Source organism: Gambusia affinis, linkage group LG14, assembly GCF_019740435.1.
Source record: "Gambusia affinis linkage group LG14, SWU_Gaff_1.0, whole genome shotgun sequence".
In the NCBI taxonomy this organism is placed as follows: domain Eukaryota; kingdom Metazoa; phylum Chordata; class Actinopteri; order Cyprinodontiformes; family Poeciliidae; genus Gambusia; species Gambusia affinis.
This window is the reverse complement of record NC_057881.1, coordinates 3697960-3718957: the sequence shown is the minus strand read 5'-3', so window position 1 is coordinate 3718957 and position 20998 is coordinate 3697960.

The window sequence follows — 20998 nt, the reverse complement described above, 5'->3', positions numbered from 1 at the left end:
TTAACTGACGGCTGCGTGTGGACATGTGTGTGTGAAAGTGTGTGTTTGTGGTGGGGACTGCAGCTGCCCCGGGCCCTGAGCCCAGAACCGTCAACATGCAATTAACGTCATTTCATAGGGCAACCTAATCAATAGTTTCACAGCAAAAGAAGGCATTTGCCATTTGAATTAGAGGAAGCATTTTGCTCGTTCTGTATACATTTATAAGTGTGTTAAACAAGCACACAAATACAGCATGGAATGCTTTATCCACATGTCAGGATAGTTTTCCTTAAAAATTAAGAAACCCTAAAGGCAGCAAATGTTATTATATTTTTAAGATAATTAATGTAAATCAAATTTGTGACCTCTTGAATGGAGGTTTTATTCAAATTTTTCGGTTTGCACAGCAGTAGTAGCAGGTTTGGATGAAGGAACATCGCCTCTGGGGTTGAGTTGAAAGGACTAATGGTAGATGATCCTTCCACCCCACCATGATCAGAATTTAGCTCAATCTTTTATGAATATTAAAAAATGGCTGAAATTTGTCCTACAAATACATATAATTAGCCGAACATGATTTCTGGCCATTTTCCAAGGCATGCATATATTTTATTTCAAATACATCTTGGTTACCAGCTTAGTTCAATTCACAGAAACATAATCTTAAAATCTTTAGGAAAAAAATAGCTATGAAGATTTATGTTTGTCTATGAAAACATATTGTTTTTTAATACAGTTTTTAGTGCTTTCTGAAATTGGGGACTAACTGCTTAAACTTAAGCTGCATCACCAATTCACAAATTCTCTTATATGATTAAAACATGTCTTCAATAATTATCAAATATAAAGTACTCAAGCTATGTACACTTTACTTACATTCCACATGCAAGTTCAGGCCTAATCATAAAAGCAATAAAACTGGAACTAAACTTAAAAGTAAAAAAAAGCAAATGAACTTTACGACTAAGAAAAAAGAAAGGATCCCAAAAAACTAAACATTTCACAGTGTACTAACTTATAGCGTGTGATGTGAGCAGAGGGTGATACTGGAAAATCCAATTTGCTGAAATTGGTAATTTAATTTTGAGCAACAACCTTATGATGTGAAATATGTTACCACCAGACTCGCATGGCAAAAAAGTATTAAAAAGTTAGACACAATTTTTGAAAACATTCAAACTGATGAACTTCCGGATAGAAAATAAGGCAAGTTTTAAAGGAAAAAACAGCCATTTGAATCGAAAAAAATTGTGATAAGTGCCATGCTAAAAAACAAAAAGGAAACATAACAAAGGGAGCTTTCCAGGCTCAGTTTTTCTGTATTTAGTTGCATTTCATCTGATGAAGCTGTTCAGTGAACTATTCCTGCCACTAACTTTGTTTTCATAGAAAGTTATCTTGGTTCCCTGCTTCCATGCTTACCTCTCGCTTTCCTTGAATGGATTATTGACTGAGCTTTTACTGCAGTTACCTATGTCTGCTCTTTGTTGCCTCTTACTAAACAACTCCTTTATTTGGTTGCAAAGATAATTCCTTCTCCAAACTACCTTTGGCCCTTCACAGATGACCAGTAGAGCTGACCATCTCTTGTATTGATGTGGGCTTTCCTAAAAAGAAACCTGCATTGCAACAATTCAGGATGGGTGGAGGGAGGAGCTCATGTATCCACCCAGCCATTCAACCTTTCTACCTGCTTAAACTCACAAGGTCCTGGAGGTTATAAGGGGTGGAGGGATGGTTGTCGGTTACCTCCAGTGGTAGCTGGGAGTGATCTGACTTAAACTCTGGACAGGTTTGCCAATCACATGGAAACTAAGGAGCATTCAGGAGAAACACAGAATCACAATGCAACATAGAATCAATAATCAAAACACAACATTAAGTCAAGTACCATTAATCAATTTGTAATTGATTACATTGTAATTGATTAGTAATTGATTATGAATATCAAAAACTTCAACTTGAATACCATTATATTCTGGTCATTTGATTTCCAAGAGGATCATCAGAAACTTATCATGACTGAAGTCCAGGGATTTTTTGATCTCCTTCCATCCAAACTCATCCAATATAAACTATTTTATCAATTTTCTTGGCATTTATAGGGCTGGTGTTGGTGCCTGACCCACTTTGCATGCCAATAGCTGATACTAGTTCGAACTATCAGTGGTTCTCAAAAAATCTAATCCACATTTCTGTTGTCCTTACATCCCGCCACTAGCTGGAGATCTTCCTTGCCCCTCTACAAGAAAAATCTTTAAAAGGGAAAAATTTCTTTCCAAGGTTGCTACATGCTCGCTCTGTTTGAGCAATTCTTATAAAGTCAATGAATTTATGCATTATCCTAATATTTGAGACTGCATCATTTCTAAATTTGAGCTATTTAGTAATATAAAATGAATGTTTGTTAAATGAAAATGGTAATTCAAAATCTTACCTTATTTTTGTGACTGCTACTGAACACATAACCATCTGCTTCTTTACATGCAAATCATACAGTGAAAAAAAGAAGCGCTTCCTTTTCTTTTTGCCAAGCATATTCCCTTTCTACTAACAGCATGGGAATCTCTTCTCCTAGTCTGTTTGTTTCTAACCTATTGACAGGCAAGCATTTGGTCACATATGGCTAACACCCTAAAAACTAATCACCGCTGCGCAGCTCTCACCATGTCCAACAATGTAACACCTAGCACAATGTTCCACCAGCAGATCCAAGTGGACAGCCTCCAACACACTGAATTAAACTAAATCAATCACATTGCACAGGGAAATTTCCAGAAAACATGAGAAAAGCTCTGTTTCTTTCAGCCTTATTTCCCTGAACACCTGTGGAGGTGAGTCAGGATTGGACCTTGTCCTACCTGCTGTATTTACTACCACTGCTGTCTGCAGGGACATCAATACTCCACAGAATGCTAATGTTCTCAGTTGTAATTTACACTGATGTCAATACACATTGCTAATGAGCTCTGGTGACTGTTTGCTGACAGCATGTCATGACGGCTTTCAAGAGATTATTTCAGGGACAATTTATCAAGGTGTCCTTTGAAGGAAAGCAGGTGAAGCAAACAAAGAGACACTCGTAGAATGCAGGTTTCAACCTTCAGCAGCCGAAGTATAACTGTCATTTATTTGATCAAGGTATGCGTATGCATGGTCATGCCTGTGAGATTGAAAAACTTTCTCTGAGCACTCTACGGGTGTCACATTTGAAATGATTGTGAAATTAATTTCTGCAACTCAGCTAATGGTCCTCTGGCAGCCACTTTTCAATTTAATCGAAGCAGAAGATTGATTTTCCATAGCCGACTTCACCGCAATGGAAACTCTGACTGGAGAAAAGATCCTTCTGTCAAGAAAATTATTTTAGGTTGACTTGTTTTACTTGTTATTACTGTGTGGATAGAACTGATATAGCCACATCATAACCACACAAAGAGTAGCTTTATACAACTGATTACTTTCTCAAAACACCGTCTGGATTCTAGGAATATTTTTGTTGACCACATTTCTAGATACTCGACTGGACATGAGATGAAATGATGACATGTTTGGACCAATTTGGCAGAGAACAGTGGCATCTGACAGAATCTCTATGCCTGGGCTGAATTTATTTATTTATTCATTTGTTTACCCAACTCCTCAATCTCAGTCTAAGCTTGGCAAAGATGTGGGCTGAGCTGACAGGGTAGCAATTCTTTAGGATAATTATGCCTGAAATAGAAGCCCGACTAGGCTGGTATGTTTGTGACAACAGTGCACTTTGTTTAAGTGGACTTTCATAGAAACAAAACTATTTACCTGAAAGGCATTTTGTGGTGAAGTGTACTAAAATGTAATAATAAACTGAGAATCAAATCTTGTGTATGATTGCATGTAGTCGGCATGAAGCAGCAGGAACATTTATCTCAATCATTTAGGTTGAAAGTTACTTGCATCTCAACATACATGAGCAGTAATCTTATTCAAAAAAAGCAGACCTTCTCTGTCTCACACGCACGCACACACACACGCACACACGCACTCTCCCTCAGTGTAGTCTCCATGTAAACAAAGTTATCATCTTCCATTAGCATCCTGTTGACCCGCTCATGACTGATATTAATCAGCTGGTAATTATGTGATCAAGAGACGGAAAATAACTTTTTGAAGTTTTTATAGATTGTTCATTCAGGATATTATCTGATTCACAGGCCATGTGTAATGTCATTTTAATGTTCAACATCCAGTTAACTCTGGTATTATTTCTTAGAAAGATGCATGTTTCCATTTTGAAAAACAGATTTTTTTTCTTAATGAATAGTCTCACAAATATGTCACCATGGAATGTAAAGATCTGCTCTGTATATAAAGCTCTCATATTGGTAGATAACTGGAGTTTACATTTTAAAATAACTTATTGTCTGCTGCACAACTTTCTATAGATAAATTCATATAGGTTAGATAGAAACTCTTATTTACTTTAGAGCCACAATCAAAAATAGCCAGACAAATGAAATGTGTTATAGGCTAAACAACTTAAATATATCTCATCATCCTCAATCTAAACAGAAGTTCAAGAGAAAGTTAGATAGTTTTTGTTACTTCTTTTGTTTATTTTTTTATTTGTTCTAGCTTCTCAAACCACCAGTTGGTTGTGACTGATGACTGTGGACTGATTCTGGTTCTACTGGACATTTGCTCTTGCTGAAGGGAACGTGTCCGTTTGGTTGCTGCTACAGTCATAGTCAGTATTAGTACAGCTTGATACTGCAATGGAAGACCATTGACTTCCCATGGTCAATGTCCATCCTAGAGGAGGGATTGTTACAAGCCAGTGATTCAACGCACTTTGCCGGATTTCCTTAGATATCCAAATTTTTACCAATTTGAATAATAAACTAAACTTCGTTACATTGTTTAGTTGTATCAAACTGAGATTGAGTTTGAGTCTGTTTGTACTACTGAATTGTATTTACTGCTTCTACAAAATACCTTGAGATAATATTTGTTGTGAACCTGTGTTATATAAAGAAACTACACCAAAATTACTCAAAGAGCACATTGACAACTCATACAGAATGTTTCAGAAAAAGCCACGACACACACAAAGGACTGCAGCCCTCCAGCTGAGATCATGATTCAAAAATAAGGCTTATAATAAAACTACGTGGTTTTAAAATTTCTGTACAGACTTACTTCATATTTCCAAGAAACATTTTTTCTTTATTCCAGAATTAAAAAGTGGGATTAAGAATCACTAACAAATAACAAAATAAAAGTTCCTGGAGCTTTTTTCTCTTTTTAGCTTTGCAGACTTGTGCGGTTACCTTCAACTCCAAAAATTCAACTTTCCTTTTCAATAATTTTCAAGTTTAATCAATGCATCTCTGAGCAAAAGAAACTGCCTGCACCAACTCCATGGTGATGCAGCAATATTTATCTATTTTATTTTTTATTTTTTTGCAGAATAAAATAAAAATCTCTCTCTCTGCCCAAGGCTGCCAAATAAAGGTTTGGTGATAAAGAGGAGCTACAGTTTCTGTTCACCTTTGTCTTTTGAGATGCAGAAGATTTCAGCACATATAAATTTTACATTACTCAAAGAGAATAAAAAATAACAATTGCGAGAAAATGTTGGCTGTTCCCAGATTTAATAATATTTGTAAGAAAGGGATAAAGATTTTCCAGTCATTCTGAAATGTTGTTAATATTCTCCATGTTACTTTCTTGCAAATATTTCCTAAGGTTTTAAAATTTTTCATCGACAAACACTCAAAACATTATATTTGTATTACTACAGATCTAATCATTTGTTTGATATTTTGTACAGCAGAAGACACATTTTAGGATATCAATGATGTTCACTTCTGCAAAACAAATGTTTAATATGAAACTATTAAAGTCTATTCACTTTTTTAAAGCTAATATTCTAAACTGTTTATGTAAAATTCTTATTTTTAAGGTCATTTTGTATTTCAATGTCTGGTTATCCAACAGCCTAAGATATTCATCTGACAGTTTTGAAGGTGTGATTTTATTTATTTATTTTTGGTTTATTCAGATTATTGTACAGTATTTCTGCAGGGGAGAGAAGGTGCCAGATGGTGGCAGCACTGTGCTGCCAAGCCACAAAATCAGGATGCAAAGCAGTCCTCTCCTGAGATGTAATTACTTGAGGATGGAGTGTTTGTGTTTGTAAGAAAAAGTGCTGCATATACACCATATTAATTCATAATAATTCAAAAGATCATACAGCTGAATCATGAAAAAGGAACATTTTGTTTCTCACAGTTTCTCCTCAATATTCCACCACACTGTTGTTATTATCAGTGCATTTTGATCCAGTCTTACAATCCAAACGGTGTAGGCTTTACTTGTATAAAACATAAATGAATGGGAAGTCCTGCAGGGTTGATTTATTAAAGCCGTGCATTCCTCTTCCTGTGTAAGACGCATTCCCTATCTCAGGCAGAAAGATGGGATGAGGCCATTTTCACAAGCAGCAGCCAAGATTATTTCTGAAATCCAGCAATATAAGATATGAAGTCTAGTGAAAAAACAACAGCTGTCAAGAGGCTCAATCCAAACTAGCTGAAAAGATGTTATTGAATAGGACTAAGAGAAATTATAAAAAGTGCCTAACATGAGATACGTTTTATTTAGATCAGCTTCTTATTTCAGGAGCCTCCAGCGATGTTAAGTCTGCTCCTCTTTTGGTTTCACCAAGTTAGACGGATCAAAGACACTGGAAGAACTCAGTCATGCTGTATTTATATGCCATAAAGATCAAGTCTCCTGCTTTGTGGATTCTTCCTGAAATGGCAGTTCAGAAAATTGCTCTCAGTGGCTCCTTCTACTGTGTTGATAATATTAGATGAATTTGTCATAACCCTTCTTGATGCAGGTTGTCCTTAGGAGCTGATTGTGAAGTTCCAAAAAATAGGAAATGTAATGAGTTTGGAACAGTTTAAGATCTTCCACATGTATGAATCCCCAGGTAAAGGATTTCACCTGAAATCTAAATTGCTTTTTATTTTTATTTTTTTGGCCTCCTAAACCCCATCCTCTTCACTTTACCCACACACCAAACATCAATTTAACTTTTGGTTTAGCGAAAATATGTCTAATGGCTAACCTGAATGGCTGGACTTTACTTGCATTAACTAAGTGTGGTTATAATTTTTAAAAGTAGAAAACAAATCTGCATGATTTATTCAATGAAGAGAGAATCCAAAACAACACAGCACAAAATCAAAAAGACAAAGAGCTTAGAAATGCTAAGTGACAGTTTGAATGCCACTGTTCAACCCTGGTTTCTATGAGTTAACACCGTATAAACTGAAAAACATATGATTTGATCTGGCTAGCTTGTTCTTAGCTGATTTATAAATAAGCAAGGAAGACTATCAAATTTAAAAATGCATTTCCTCTCAGCACTTTATCACTAAAATATGTGCAGTTAATAACAAAACATAAATTCTTAAAGTTTTCCTTTCAGTTGTTATGATCTTTTTTTGCTTTTAACTAACTTCACAATGGACAGTGTCAGTGACTAAGGCCAATTTTTAAGGTTGAGACAACAGTACGTGGATTTTCATTAGAATGGCTGCAGTTGTTAAAGCAGAGGGGGGTAGAAGCAGGTGAAGGAGTGAGAAGAACTCAGACATAGGATGCTGTTTGATGTATTCTGCCAGAGCTGAGAGTCTTGGAGGCCTTGGATGGATTGTGAAGATGATAAAAACAAAGAGAGAAACTGGTAAGAGAAGAAGAATAAAAATCAGAGAGGAAATAGAAGTTTTGAAGGAGCGGAGGACGGTATATCCTTGTTACTCCATATGGGGTCCTGAAGTCTCCGGTGGGCTTTTCACCAGTTTGATTAACAGCATAGCTATCATTTGATTTGTACTATAATGTATATTAAAGACATGAATAAAATTATACGGCTTACCTTTTATTCTGTCTTAAAGAGGTAATCAGTTTGTTTTTTGTAATTAAGTATATGCATTTCAGGAAGCCTTTCTCTTATTCATAAAAATGTCCTTGACTCAAAGAACACCAGGAAAGCCGACCTGTATTAGCATACCACATCATATTCCCAAGGAATATACTTACATTTCTAAAGCCAAACTATTTAGCAGTTTGATTCCATAACTTTAGGAATATAATGTAGTTTGCTAAAACCACATCATTAGCAAACCACATCATATTCCCTCCTCCTGTGAAACAGAAGAGGAGGGTACTGTCTTGATTTAAAGTCAAGACAGTTTGACTTTAAATCTCCATTTAACCTAATGAATACTTTCTTGGATTGTTTATTTAGATCAAGCTGCATTCAGATGGGCTTTTCTTTAAAAACCCATTGAAATGTTTAGTGAGTCAGCAAATTTCCAGAGTGAGTTAAAGTTGTTAACACTTTTAATGTTGTTAACAAAAATGTGGTTATCTTGTATTATAAAACTTGATAAAGAGAAGTTTGATACTATTGGTCCAACTCCAGTCTCAGCTGAATGATCATGTCTATACAATATATTTATTTTTTAATATACCGTACTAACAAGTTAATATCCACAGAGAATTTATGGGATTTTTCAGGATTTTAGAAAACCTCAAATTTGAGGATGAGATTGTTTTTTGTTTCTTTTTAAATCTGTAGGGCGTGGCATAGGGGCTAGCGCGACCCACATTTGGAGGCCTTGAGTTTTCAAAGCGGCCATCGCTAGTTCAATTCCCGACAATTGCCGCATGTCTTCCTCCCTCTCCTTCCCCCTTTCCTGTCAGCCTACTTTCATATAAGGGACATGAGAGCCCACAAAAGAGCCCCTGGAGGGGAGAGAAAAAATAAATAAATTTAAATATTCAACATTTGTGAACCTTACATAGATTTTGTTGGTCCATCTTGACATAATGTCAATATTGCTGCAGATTTACCAACTGCATTCAAGATGAGCATCTCCTTTTCCACCACCTCCCAAGGAGCTTCATTACATTCAGATGTGGGAAATATGAAGACCATCCAAAAACAATGTTCTCACTGTCATATTTAAGAACCCAGTTTGAAATTATTTAGATGGATTTCTGGAGAAGTCCATCTGAAATTCATAACTGTGGTCATAAAAGGGAGAACATAAAACTCAGGGAGCATGTTGTATTTGAACTGTGTTCGACTGTTTCAGAGGAAACCAAAGAATGTTAAGAAAATATCCTGCACATGTTTACACCACCTGTTGTTGCTCTGTTGGTAGGATGGATCAATGACTTCAAGCCATAACTAGTTGGGCCAACATAATTGTTACTTTTTGGTAAGTCTTTTGTTCATTTCTGACCTCAGTTTCCCATACTGAAATAAAATAACCCTTGCAACTTTAAATGAACCTACACAACGACCAGCGTCAACCCTGAAAACTGCCAATAAGCAGGCAGCCCTGTTTGTCCTTGCAGGGATTCTGTTAAAAGAGAAACCACTTTCTGATCTAACCTAAAGCAGTTTTAGCAGAGGTGGCAACAATTTGAATTTGAAAAGCCAAAGAAGACTGGGGGCATACCAACACATCTCTATTTCAATCACAGTTATTGACTAGTTAATGGCTTCAAAATGACAACCTTACCAACCCTCTCATCACACGCTTATTTGGCCATACTTACTTATGCAGATGAGAGGGCTCATCTGCAGAGCCTCTGTCTCCCAGGCTCCTGCGCATCGCAGGAGGAAAGTATAATTTACATGCTAAAACGTTCCCCATTTGTCGAGTTGAAGATTCTTACAGCACACTGAAATATAAATCCACTGCAGGCAAAGGCACTCAAGTGATGGAAGGGTAAAAGAAAGCTTAGTGTGTAGAAAAGCTAAATGTCTGCAATTATGGGCAAACTGCAAGTTGGAATTAAAGCAAATTGAGAAAGAAAACAGAAATGTAGAGCAGATCTTTGTCATGAGGAAGACCCTGCAATGTCTTATCATCATCACTAATGATCAGGCCACTTAACAATAAGTGACACCAATTCTGTGGCATGTGGACAATTTAATCTGTTTTTTTAATTATGCTCATTAAAGATAATTTAAAAGTGCATGATGAGCTGAAACAGCCTAAAACGATCTTCAGTAGTCATGATACTAAAGCAAACAAGAATCTACTTTATGATTTATTGATACATTTTACATCCAGCTTCATAAAATTATTTTTACGAGGTACTATAAAATAAAATGACATCAACTAAAGAATTATACTCCATTCAAGCTATTTCATTAGAAAACAAGAGAAATTCAAGCATGTTTTTATTGTGCTTTCTCTCTAAAAGACCTCATGTCAGAGCTGCTCTGATTGAACTGGATCTTCTGTATTTCATCGTTATCATTATTTTTAACGAGCCTTTGATCAACTAGATTCATGTGTGTATTGATAAACTCAAATCTTTCATCTACACTTTGATTAGTGCTGTTTAATATTGCTGCGACTATTTAATTTTCTTTTCACAACAGCAACAACAGCAAATCTTCCCAGGAACAACTTATTTACCAAAATTATTCCAAGAGCACAATCAGGACTCATCGAAGAGGTCAGTCAGAACAAAACACTGCAAGCCTCACATCCCATGTAATTCAAAACTATTGAGTTGATATTGCACTAACTCACACAAGAAATATACCATTCAGCCACTTTACAAAAAAATAAATTCAATCCCGTCATCCAGATTGAAAGTCAAATACACAAATTTGAAAGCTATACTACAACAATACATCAATACAACAATGACGTTAAATTCTATTTATTTTTCAAATTGGTTAAAAAATTTTCTCTCTACAAAAATCCAGCAAATTGCATTGAGTTTTTGACTTGCAATGTTAATTTTTTTACAAACATTGCATCTACTGAAGAGAACTGAAACTGCAAAAATCTCTGATGGATAAAAAAAAAGGTTCATTTCACATTTGACACAAAACCATTTGCTGACACCTAAGATCTTTGGAAAAACATGCTGACAAGGCTGATGAGAAAAAAGGGGAACCCAATGAAGTTTGTGTCCAGTTCCTTCTTAGCTAACACAGCATTTCAGAAGTACAAGGTCTGTCCAAAAAGGTTTACAGATTTAGCCTCTGGATGATTTGCTGCAAATGAAGGAACCACTCTGCTTTCTGATCCTTCTCCACCAGACAATCCTGAAGGACATTATCTGGCCATTAGTTTATGACCTTAAGCTAATTTTCACTTATTTAGTGGCCTTTCGCAAACTAAGGGCAACTATACAAATATAAGCACAGAAAAAGACGAACAACATAAAAGAGACTTTTATGCTTTTTTACTAGAATGAATGGAGCCATAGGGGCATTGAAAAGACATAACTGATTCCAAGTTTTGTTTGAGAGAAAAGACTTTGATGTCTACAAAGAACAACATTTCAAGTAATTTCTTTTTTTTCTTTGCCTGAAAAATTTTTACGCCATCGGGAGTTTGCTAAAGTACACAGAACTTTTACTCAAGCAAAGGTGTGAGCATCATTTTTGTCTGAAGCACAAGATTAAAGAGTCTTTTAAAAATGGACCATTTCAAGGAAAATCATTTGAACTTCAAATGTAATCAACAAAAAGAAAGTCAAAAGTAAAAAATATACAGATACAGAAGGGTTTTTAAGAACCAGTTTCTTATAAGTTGATTGAATGATACACTGAAGTCTACAGTTACGACAAAATGTGAAAAACTTAAGGGAATATGAATACTTAAGTCATTACCAGTGCAGCAATAATTTAGGCTGCCTGAGCATGAACATATGTGGGTCTGAGAAACTCTTCACTTCATGGGTGATATTTTCTGAAATAACGTGACATCTGGAAACCTTCCTCTACCCCTCACATCTGGCACCGAGCCTCAACACTAAATCGATTGCTCTCCACTCCTCTTCCTCCTCTAGCAGTCAGTGTAGTTGTTTTTTTCTCTTCATCATTCCCCATCCTGTTTTCTGAAACTCACATCTGAATCTCTGGGGCAAACAGATCCAGGCAGACCAGAGATGTGTTGCCAAACGGGGAGAAAAGGGAATGAGTGTGAGAGTTTTTGTCGGTTGGGAGGCTGAAGATGAAGACTAACGAGGCCATACAGAGGAGAACCTAAGAGTGAAGAGTCATCAAGATGATGGAGCCTGAGTAACGTAACACAATCATGATGGGAAAGGGATGGACGCAGAGACAATCAAAGATTTGTGGCCCTATGAAGATTACGTAGAAGAGAAAAGGTAGTAAGATGGAGTGAAGGCTGCACAAGCCCCACCTCCTCCAAAATACACATAAATCCAAATCTTTGCTATTAGAGGGTACAGACTGATAAATCCCCTCTGAGGCAGAAATGCGGCGCAGCTCACAGCCACCGTGTCCCTTCTCCATATCCCAAATCCCCATGATGGTATTATTACCATAATCGGCTCTGAACAGAAACAAAACAAGAAGGCGCAGAGAGCCAGTCACTCTGTCAAACAGCCAACCAACAGCAGTCCTCTGACATGGAATTTATCTTCCATCATGGATGTTTATGCTTGCCCCATTTCAAAAGAGCTTACACCATTTTGTTAAACATCTCAGCATGCTCTGAAAAAAGTGAAACTTTAGTTGATGTGTTTGTGACCTAAAATGCATATAATGAAATCATGCAACCACATAGCATGGCTGCAACATTACACATCTTCTCAATAAATTAAAATATCATAGAAAAGTAAATTTATTTCAGATGGAGATTATTTACACACCGATTGAGGTATTCAAGCTTTTATTTTTGTTAATTATGTTCATTTTCTTCTTAAAGTAATGAAAACACAACATTTGAGATTAGAATGTGACATCAGATCAATAAAATCACATTTGAATGAAGAAATGTAGGCTGAATGAAAAGAATGTTTAATGCCTTTATAGTTGTTATTTTCAAAAGCTGCTTTTAATCTGACAAATGAGCCTCGTCTCTACATATATATTCAAATTTATTGAATATGACTGTAACTAATCTTCAACTGAGAGTTGGTGTGGTAAAAATCAACATTCTACCGTCTAAAAATAATTATTGCTACAGTCATTTTTGCTTTAATAAAATCCTTTTAAATGTTTTTTTTTTCTCAGCTTACACGCAAGCTCATTAATTTAATAAATGCCTCATTAAGAAAATGTTTTATGAAAACATTGTGATACTTTGTGAAACATTGTGATTCCAATTTTGAACTCTAATATTATGTAATAATTACACATCATGTTGGTGTTCTTACACAAACTCTGTTGTGCTTAATTAACAAACTTTCTCAATTTTCATAACTACAGGGAAACACAGCAAATTTGAAGCTGAAGGCTTGTAGTGAGAAGAGTCAGACATGATACAAACTGTGATATATTTAACTGTGGTTATATTATATTTTACACAGAAGTCTTGGAATATTTATTTTTAAAGGTCTCAAACTATTCTCTGGATTAATTGATCATACATGATGCCAAGCCAGCCAGTTTAACAGATTCCAGGCAATTTCTCTAATGGCTAACCTTGTTAAAGCATCACCTCAGTTCCATAACACACACACACACACACACACACACACACACGCACCCACACACAAACCTGTTCACACAGACTCAGCTAGATAACAAGGTCTGCAAATGAGACTAACCTCGTGCAGCAGAGTAGCCAATTAAACCCCAACAGCCTCGTGCTACACCACCGCTGCTCATAATGACGATGATGGTGGTGATGATTCAGCCTGCATCCCAGAAGGCTGAAAACATATGAAGCTTTGCCTCCCTGTAATCATTCTTTGGTTTCACACAGAGCCTCAAAGGACAGAGAGGGGAAAAAAAGGATTTCAAAGCCTTGATGGAAATTTAGCTTCTTCAATTTCATATAATCTGCCTTTAGATGTGCTGGTAATTATTTTTAAATGTTGGTAAAACAATCCAAATCTACAGCTAACTATTTGTAAACAGGTAGTGAAGAGAGGAAAAACCATCAGGGACCTGGGATATCTGTATATGAATTTCAAATTTGAAAACCTTGAATTTTTTATAGGTTGGGGACAGGCATGATTACAAACTTCCAAAATACCAAATACAAAGTTCTGAAAACATTGAACATTGCCTCAACTTTAGGTCTGATAACTGAATTCATTGAAACATAAATATTTCACATAAAACATCAAACTTTTGTTCTTATTCTTACCATAAACAAACAACCATCAGTATGTGAGACACGATGTAACTGGAAGCATGGGATTTATCTAATGATGAATAATGTAGATAAAAAATATACTTTCCAATATGAATTATACCTCCAAATACTGCAAAGGTAATTGACTAAAATCTGTCATATGTTGTGGTAATACACGGTTTTCGTTATGGTTGATTAGTACAGTTGGTGTGAACAGTATTTCAAAGGCAGAGCTCTCATTTTCACAAACTACAAATAAACAACCTTTTTAAAATGGCTACATTCAAATCAGTCATTTACATCTTCATCTAGATTGTACCATCTAAAAATGTTTTCATTAAACTTATCTGCTGTTTTTTTTTTTAAGTGAATACCGGGTAATATATTCCCTATAGACCTCTCTTAAACTTTCTTTCATGATTTTTATTATCAAATGAAAACAAAAAGGATGAATATAAATTGAGGAAACCATCATTTTTGGTCAGTTGTATTTGTGAGTTTTTGTATTTTTAATGTTTTCTACTTTTGCTTTAAAGATGTTTTGCTTGGACAACACTGTATAAACCTTAAACATAACATACAGTGTCAGAGAGCTGAATAGCTAACATAACACATCTGATCAAACTAATAAAGTCAAAAGAATTTTTCTATCTGAAAACAAAAACTCGGGCAGCTTTTAACACTGCTTGAATTAGTTCCTTCAGCTCTTTGGTCAAAACACAGACAAGGAAATTGATTTTCATCTTCCAATTTAATACTCAGAAATTATGGTTGTAAAACAATTACATTTTCACCAAATAAAAGATTTAAGGTCATGAGTGTTATTTTGAGAAGTGGGCACTCATGCAAATCGACTATTACAAGCTGAGCTTTTGCACTCACAATAACAGCCTTGTGGGTACTAGAGAGCAGCTGTCTGTCCTTTTATAGGAAATCTGGGTTAGAAATCTTCTCTAGACCTATGTGGATAGTGACAGTTACATGCAGACAAAATCTGATTACGTTGGACATTACTAAGGTTTCCAAATGGCCTCAGCCTACAAAGCAAAAAGCAAAGCAGAGGAAGGTGATGACCAGCCATAAAACTTTAGTTCTTGGATCTTAAATACCAATATGGTTTATTATTGATCTTTCTGTAGACTCCTGAAAGCATTCTTTTTGGTTAATTTTGGTTCATCTGACATGTTTTTACCCTATTAGAGTGATGAGTGTTGGTGTTGGACCCAAACACAGCTGGTTCAGCCTGGCTAGGCTGAGTCTTTGAGTTTATTTAGAAGATTTAATAAAGAATAACAAGAACTTACACCAAAAGCAACATGAAGAATGCAGGGAGTCTGAATATGACAAAAATGACAGGATCAACGGGAAGGTAACAGAATAGACAGGATTAAACAGGACTGGATGAGAGGAACCAACAAGGAGGAACTGAGAATGAAGTGCTAATGTACTGGGAGGGTGAATGCTGAACAAAAGACCCAGGCTAATGAGTCTGCTTCTCTTGGTAACAAAACTCTTGGTATTGATGATACATTTTTAGACAAACTGAGGGGAGAGAGAGGATGCAATTGACAGAAGGCAGATTGCTCACCACATAGACAGCCCCGCTCATAAAAGATAATCAGTAAGACAACGTTCAATCAAACAAACAAAATCAAACAAATATTTCGCCTTTGCTTTTGCCATTTAAGTAAAAGCTTGTAGGTGTGGAAAAGGAGCAGAACACAGGCTGAAGAGAGAGAGAAAGAGGAAGTGGCACAGGGGGTGAGGGAGAGCATACTGGGGAAAAGAAAATGAATCTGAAGAAACAACTAGACATAAGAAAAATAACAACTACAGTAACTAAGTAAAGGACTAGATACAAGAAATAAACTTAACTGGAATCACTGAAGAACTGAAGTAAAAATAGAAACAAAGCAGATCTAATAAGAACTAAGAAACATATGATAACAAAACCCAAAGACAACTGAAAAAACACACAATGGTAAAACAAAAAAGCACAGAAAATCACATTGGCTCCTAAACAATTTGTCCTAAAAGTTCTCAGAAACAAAAGTCTAAACACTATAAACGTACCCCTAAATAACTTCAATTGAGTAATGAGCTATTGACTTTTTTCAAATAGGATGCTTCTAGTTATTTGAAAAGTTCCATGCAATAAACATGAAAATTATACTTACTTCTTGATTGCTCCTTTATTTCTCCTTATGGCTGCACAGACCAACCACATGTTCACTCAGGAGGACAATGACACTAATCTTAATATTCCACAATGTTTGGAGGATTTGGGTTTTTTCTTTCCCCCTGGTCTCTCTAGTCTATTTTTGTAAAACAGCTGTTCCTGCTAACATCTTCATTATTTTTAATGTGTTGAGATTTACAATATGGATTAAAAAATCTTCCAAACAACCTTTCTAAGGTTTTCTTGTATTTGTTTGTATGAATAGTTTGGGAATTAGACATTTTTCCCTTTTTCCCCTCAACTCAACAAATCCTTGGTTTCAGTACAGCAGGTTTTTCTTGTTCTCTTTAATTCTTTACAGCCCGTTCTTCGCCAGATTTGCCTCTCATGTCTCTCCATGCTTGTTTTATTTTCTCAGATCACCACCTCATTCATAATCTGGTCATTCTTTGGCAGCTTGGGGCATGCTTTAGCAAACAAATACACACACCATAAAGCTTACACTGAGCTTCAGCTGAGCTGCTCGCTGATGTAGAGAAGCAGCTTAAATCAGTGTGTGCGCGTGTGTGTGTGTGTGTAAGCTCATCTTTCTTTAGGTAGTGCCGCCCAGAGATATACAGGCATGCATTTTTTTAGCATGAAGTGACTATAATTTTGTGGAAAATTAAAAATTATTCTTCACTGTCAGTGATCTGCACCAACACTGATGTGTGTGCAGACACAGAGCTGTGTACTCATGGATTCAGAAACAAACATTTAATTAATTCACATTCATCTCCTGGAACCCAATTTGAACCTATCATGCATCAAATTCAAACATTAAACCCAAGCTTAGCCCTAAATTTATACAATTTATGCTAGGAACCTGAGTTTTTATCTTCATAACATGTCGGTATAAAGAGATTTAGGTCCCCACAGCCTGAGTAATACCTGGACCACAAACACACAGTTGTGTCCTAAAACAGCTCTGCAGCATGCATACTCAGACTACCATTGGAACAGAATACTAATGTAAAAGGATATGGCTGTCAGATGTGGCCCAGCACACGCAAACAAGCACTCCCTCCCCCTGAGCATCCACAAGTACAGCAAAGGCCCTCAAAAAGTCAAGCAAGGTGATTCTGCAAATAACTTTTTTTTCCATTCTTCAGCATTGTTCCTAAAAAACAAACTTCTTTTCCTCAACAGAAATTGTTTACTACCCCTATAATTACATGCTAAGCGCACAACCACCCACTTTTCAAATACAGAAAAGCTTCACAAGCTGTTTGAATTCTGAAAAGGTTTCAGTGCTACACACAGAGATACATATGCAAAACTTAGAATCACCTCATCCACCTCACAGGGTAAGAGCTGCACCACTATCACCAGAATCCCCAACAACAGGGCATCAGTTTCCATGACAACATGCAAACAGCACACTGCAATGCTGGTTGTGGCAAATGAACCCCAAAAGAGGGAGAAAAGATCAGAAAGTTGCCTATTTTTTCACATTCAGGCAACTGCTGATTTACCCGTTCTGACTGTAAGGAAATCCATTCAGAATTTATTTATTCAGAATTTATTCAGCCAAAAGTTCATTGTAACCATGTCTTTTTTTGATGAAACTCAGTTTTGACATCAGTGAAACTTTCCCTTGATGTTCAGATCTATAATGTGACATCGAACGTTCTGCCCCTGCAACTGCAGCAATGTGCAAATTAGATTTGGAGCTCCTCCTAACAACAATGTGTTGCCCTGCGTTTCTCCTCATTCATGTCAGTGTGCCATGACGGCGTTGTAATTAGCCAAAGAGCATGCACAGCGCTGATGGAGAGGCAAACCACTCTCAGGGACAACACACTGTTAATTACAGTCTATGACAAACAAATCTGTTGCAATACAAAAAGTGATATGGTTCAGCTGAGAAATGAGATGGGAAATGGGGCGTAACAAAGAAGATTGGGAGCATTTCGGGTGCATATGTGTGTGTTTATGCTTGAGGGAAAATTCCAGTGTCTATCTAAACCTAAATACATCTTTCTCATGCCTGCTCCTAATTGATTAAATTCAGAAACATTTGTGTTTTCCTAAATTTTCTTCAGGTCTTTCTATCTATATTTTAAAATGTCCATGTATCTACACCTATACTCTGAGGTGGGAGCCGAGCTGAGGAAGATTGAGCCCCTGTATTTTTACAAGTGGAGAACCTCCTTCAAAAAGCTTTTCCCTCAAAGTCATTAACATTTATTCACTCAGGCAGCCCTCCATAAACAGTCATTAGAGAAGGAACATTTACAGTAACGCCGGATCACTGAGCTTCTTCACACTCCACATCACCGCCTTATTCCTAAGTCACCGGTTTAATTTGAAAATCTATCAAGCTCTGTGTGAAATAAATACTTTGCTCTCTGTGGTGCAGCCTGAGTTTGCAGGCGGGTGATTCGCCGAGGCAGGGTATCCTGGATGTAGATGTTTTATTGGCACATTCATAAACTTTTACTGACTTCATTTAACAAGGAGGAAACTTTAATTTTGTTGCATTGCTGTGTTTAACTTTGTGGTATAATTAGAGTCTAATTAAAAGCCAACAAAGAGCCATGCAGCAAAATTTGACCTCAGATTTAATTTTACCATCCAACAACTGGACGAGGGTTTGCGTAAATCCTTGATTTTACTGTTGTTTACTGTTTAATGAAAAGTGTGATCAAGTTTGCAAAAGTAATTGATTGATGCTCTAACTAAAAGTGACACTTGTAATGTCTGAAGATGCGACATGGAAACCTTCAGCAGTGCAAAGCAGATCAAGTCAAAAGTCATTAGAATCCAGAACAAAGTGAATTCAATTCAGTAATAATCCAACAAATATATACATTCAGACCAACTGTTTTGTTGAGGTAGTTGATAACATTGCAGTAAAGACACTGCAGCAAAATCAACCAAGTGGAGGGATGTGCTCTGGCAACATGGAACCAAGGTTAAACTTTCTGGCCTACAGGCAGAAAACTGCCTCATTGCCCATCAGCCTAAGCACAGCAGCACCAAGCTGTGAAGTTCAGGGAACCTGGTCAGACTTGACGGGAAGATGAATGGAGTGCAGTCAGGGAGGAAATCAGTTGGAAGGTGCAAAAAGCTTGAGAGAGGGGAAATTCACCTTCGAGTACGACAACATGCCAACCACACATAATTTCACATAATCCAGGCCTAAAAACAAGAATCTCTGGAAATACTTTAACATTAATGTTCTCTGATGCTCACTATTTGACTGGGCTTCAGCAATTTGACAAAGAAGAATAGCTCTCTAGATGTGTAGACGTACAGTATATCCCAAGCTACTTGCTGTTCTAACTGCAGCAAATACAGTAGGTCTTCATAAAGTATTGTCAAATGGGTTTGGATACATGTGCACAAAAGATTTCCCAGTTTCTTTGTGTTTGTTGGCACAAAAATCATAATAAAATACATTGAAGTTTGTGGTTGTAATATGACAACTTCACAGATTATGAAAACTTTTGAAAAGCATTACAATTTTGAAATTTGAACACAATGAACTTTTATCTTATTAAAATAAATAAATAAAACACTTTGAAATGTGCAATCTTACATTTTTAGAATTAATGTTCTGATTTGAATAAACAGCTCAACCACATCTTCATAAAATGTGGATGAAATGCACATGCATCGAAAGGTCAATGCATGTGCTAATTGTCAGGGTCTCAAAACTAAATCCAGAGCATATTTAAATAATTCAGACAAGAGTGTTAAATGGGATGGGTTTTTTTTTTCATTTATTTAAAGGTCTGTCCTGCATGTAGCTTGCCCTTTGCTGCTCCCTAATGACTAATTACACTGACCTAGTAGCATAGCTTCCCTTTCCCAGGCTGCAGTACATCCCCATAGCTGACTTGCTTCCAGGACAACTGTAACCTGAAGTTATATACCTGCAGGTTTAGGTTTAATGCATAAACTTGGCAAACAAAACTGTATTCTGACAGTTTATACTCTTATGTGATGCAGGAGGTATTCGTTAATCTCCAAAGACTTAATGTTTTAACATTTTCATTTATGTAAGACTTAGTTTTAAGTCTATTGTAAATAAAGCACAATAACTTGTGTCTATTTCAGAACATAACCTCTGAAATCAGTATTTTTGGAAGACATTTATGAAGCATGATACAAATTTTGATAATCTATCATTTTTATTTCGGAAATGTGACTCAGAACTTTGTAATTAATGTCATTGTTTTACATGGAATGGAAGAAAGGAGGAATCACTTCTGAAATGAAGTGATTACAAGTGACCTTGCAAATTGGATTTCCAAAACAAACACCGGAGAAAGCAATTAGGAGAGCTTGCAGACTTTGTTGAACTGCTGCACCTCACTGAGTGAGAGGAAATGTGGTCCCAGCAACAATGATTTTGATTAAAGGAGCAGAAAATTATAAAACTCATTTGGAAAGGTAAGTCATCACGGAGTGTGGTTAAACAAGCTGACTGTTATTCAGCAAGCGTGTGAATTATGGCCCAGTGGGAAACGCTGCAGGGATATTTCCTCACAGTGAAACGTCTGACCAACAAAATGTAAAGCTTTTTAAAGGGAATCATACATGAAAACCACAGAGGGCAGGTGGTCTTCTCCACCTGCAGGTGGGCAGGTGGAAGGAGGAAAATACCCAGAAAATAGAAAATATGTCAGGATCTATATGATGG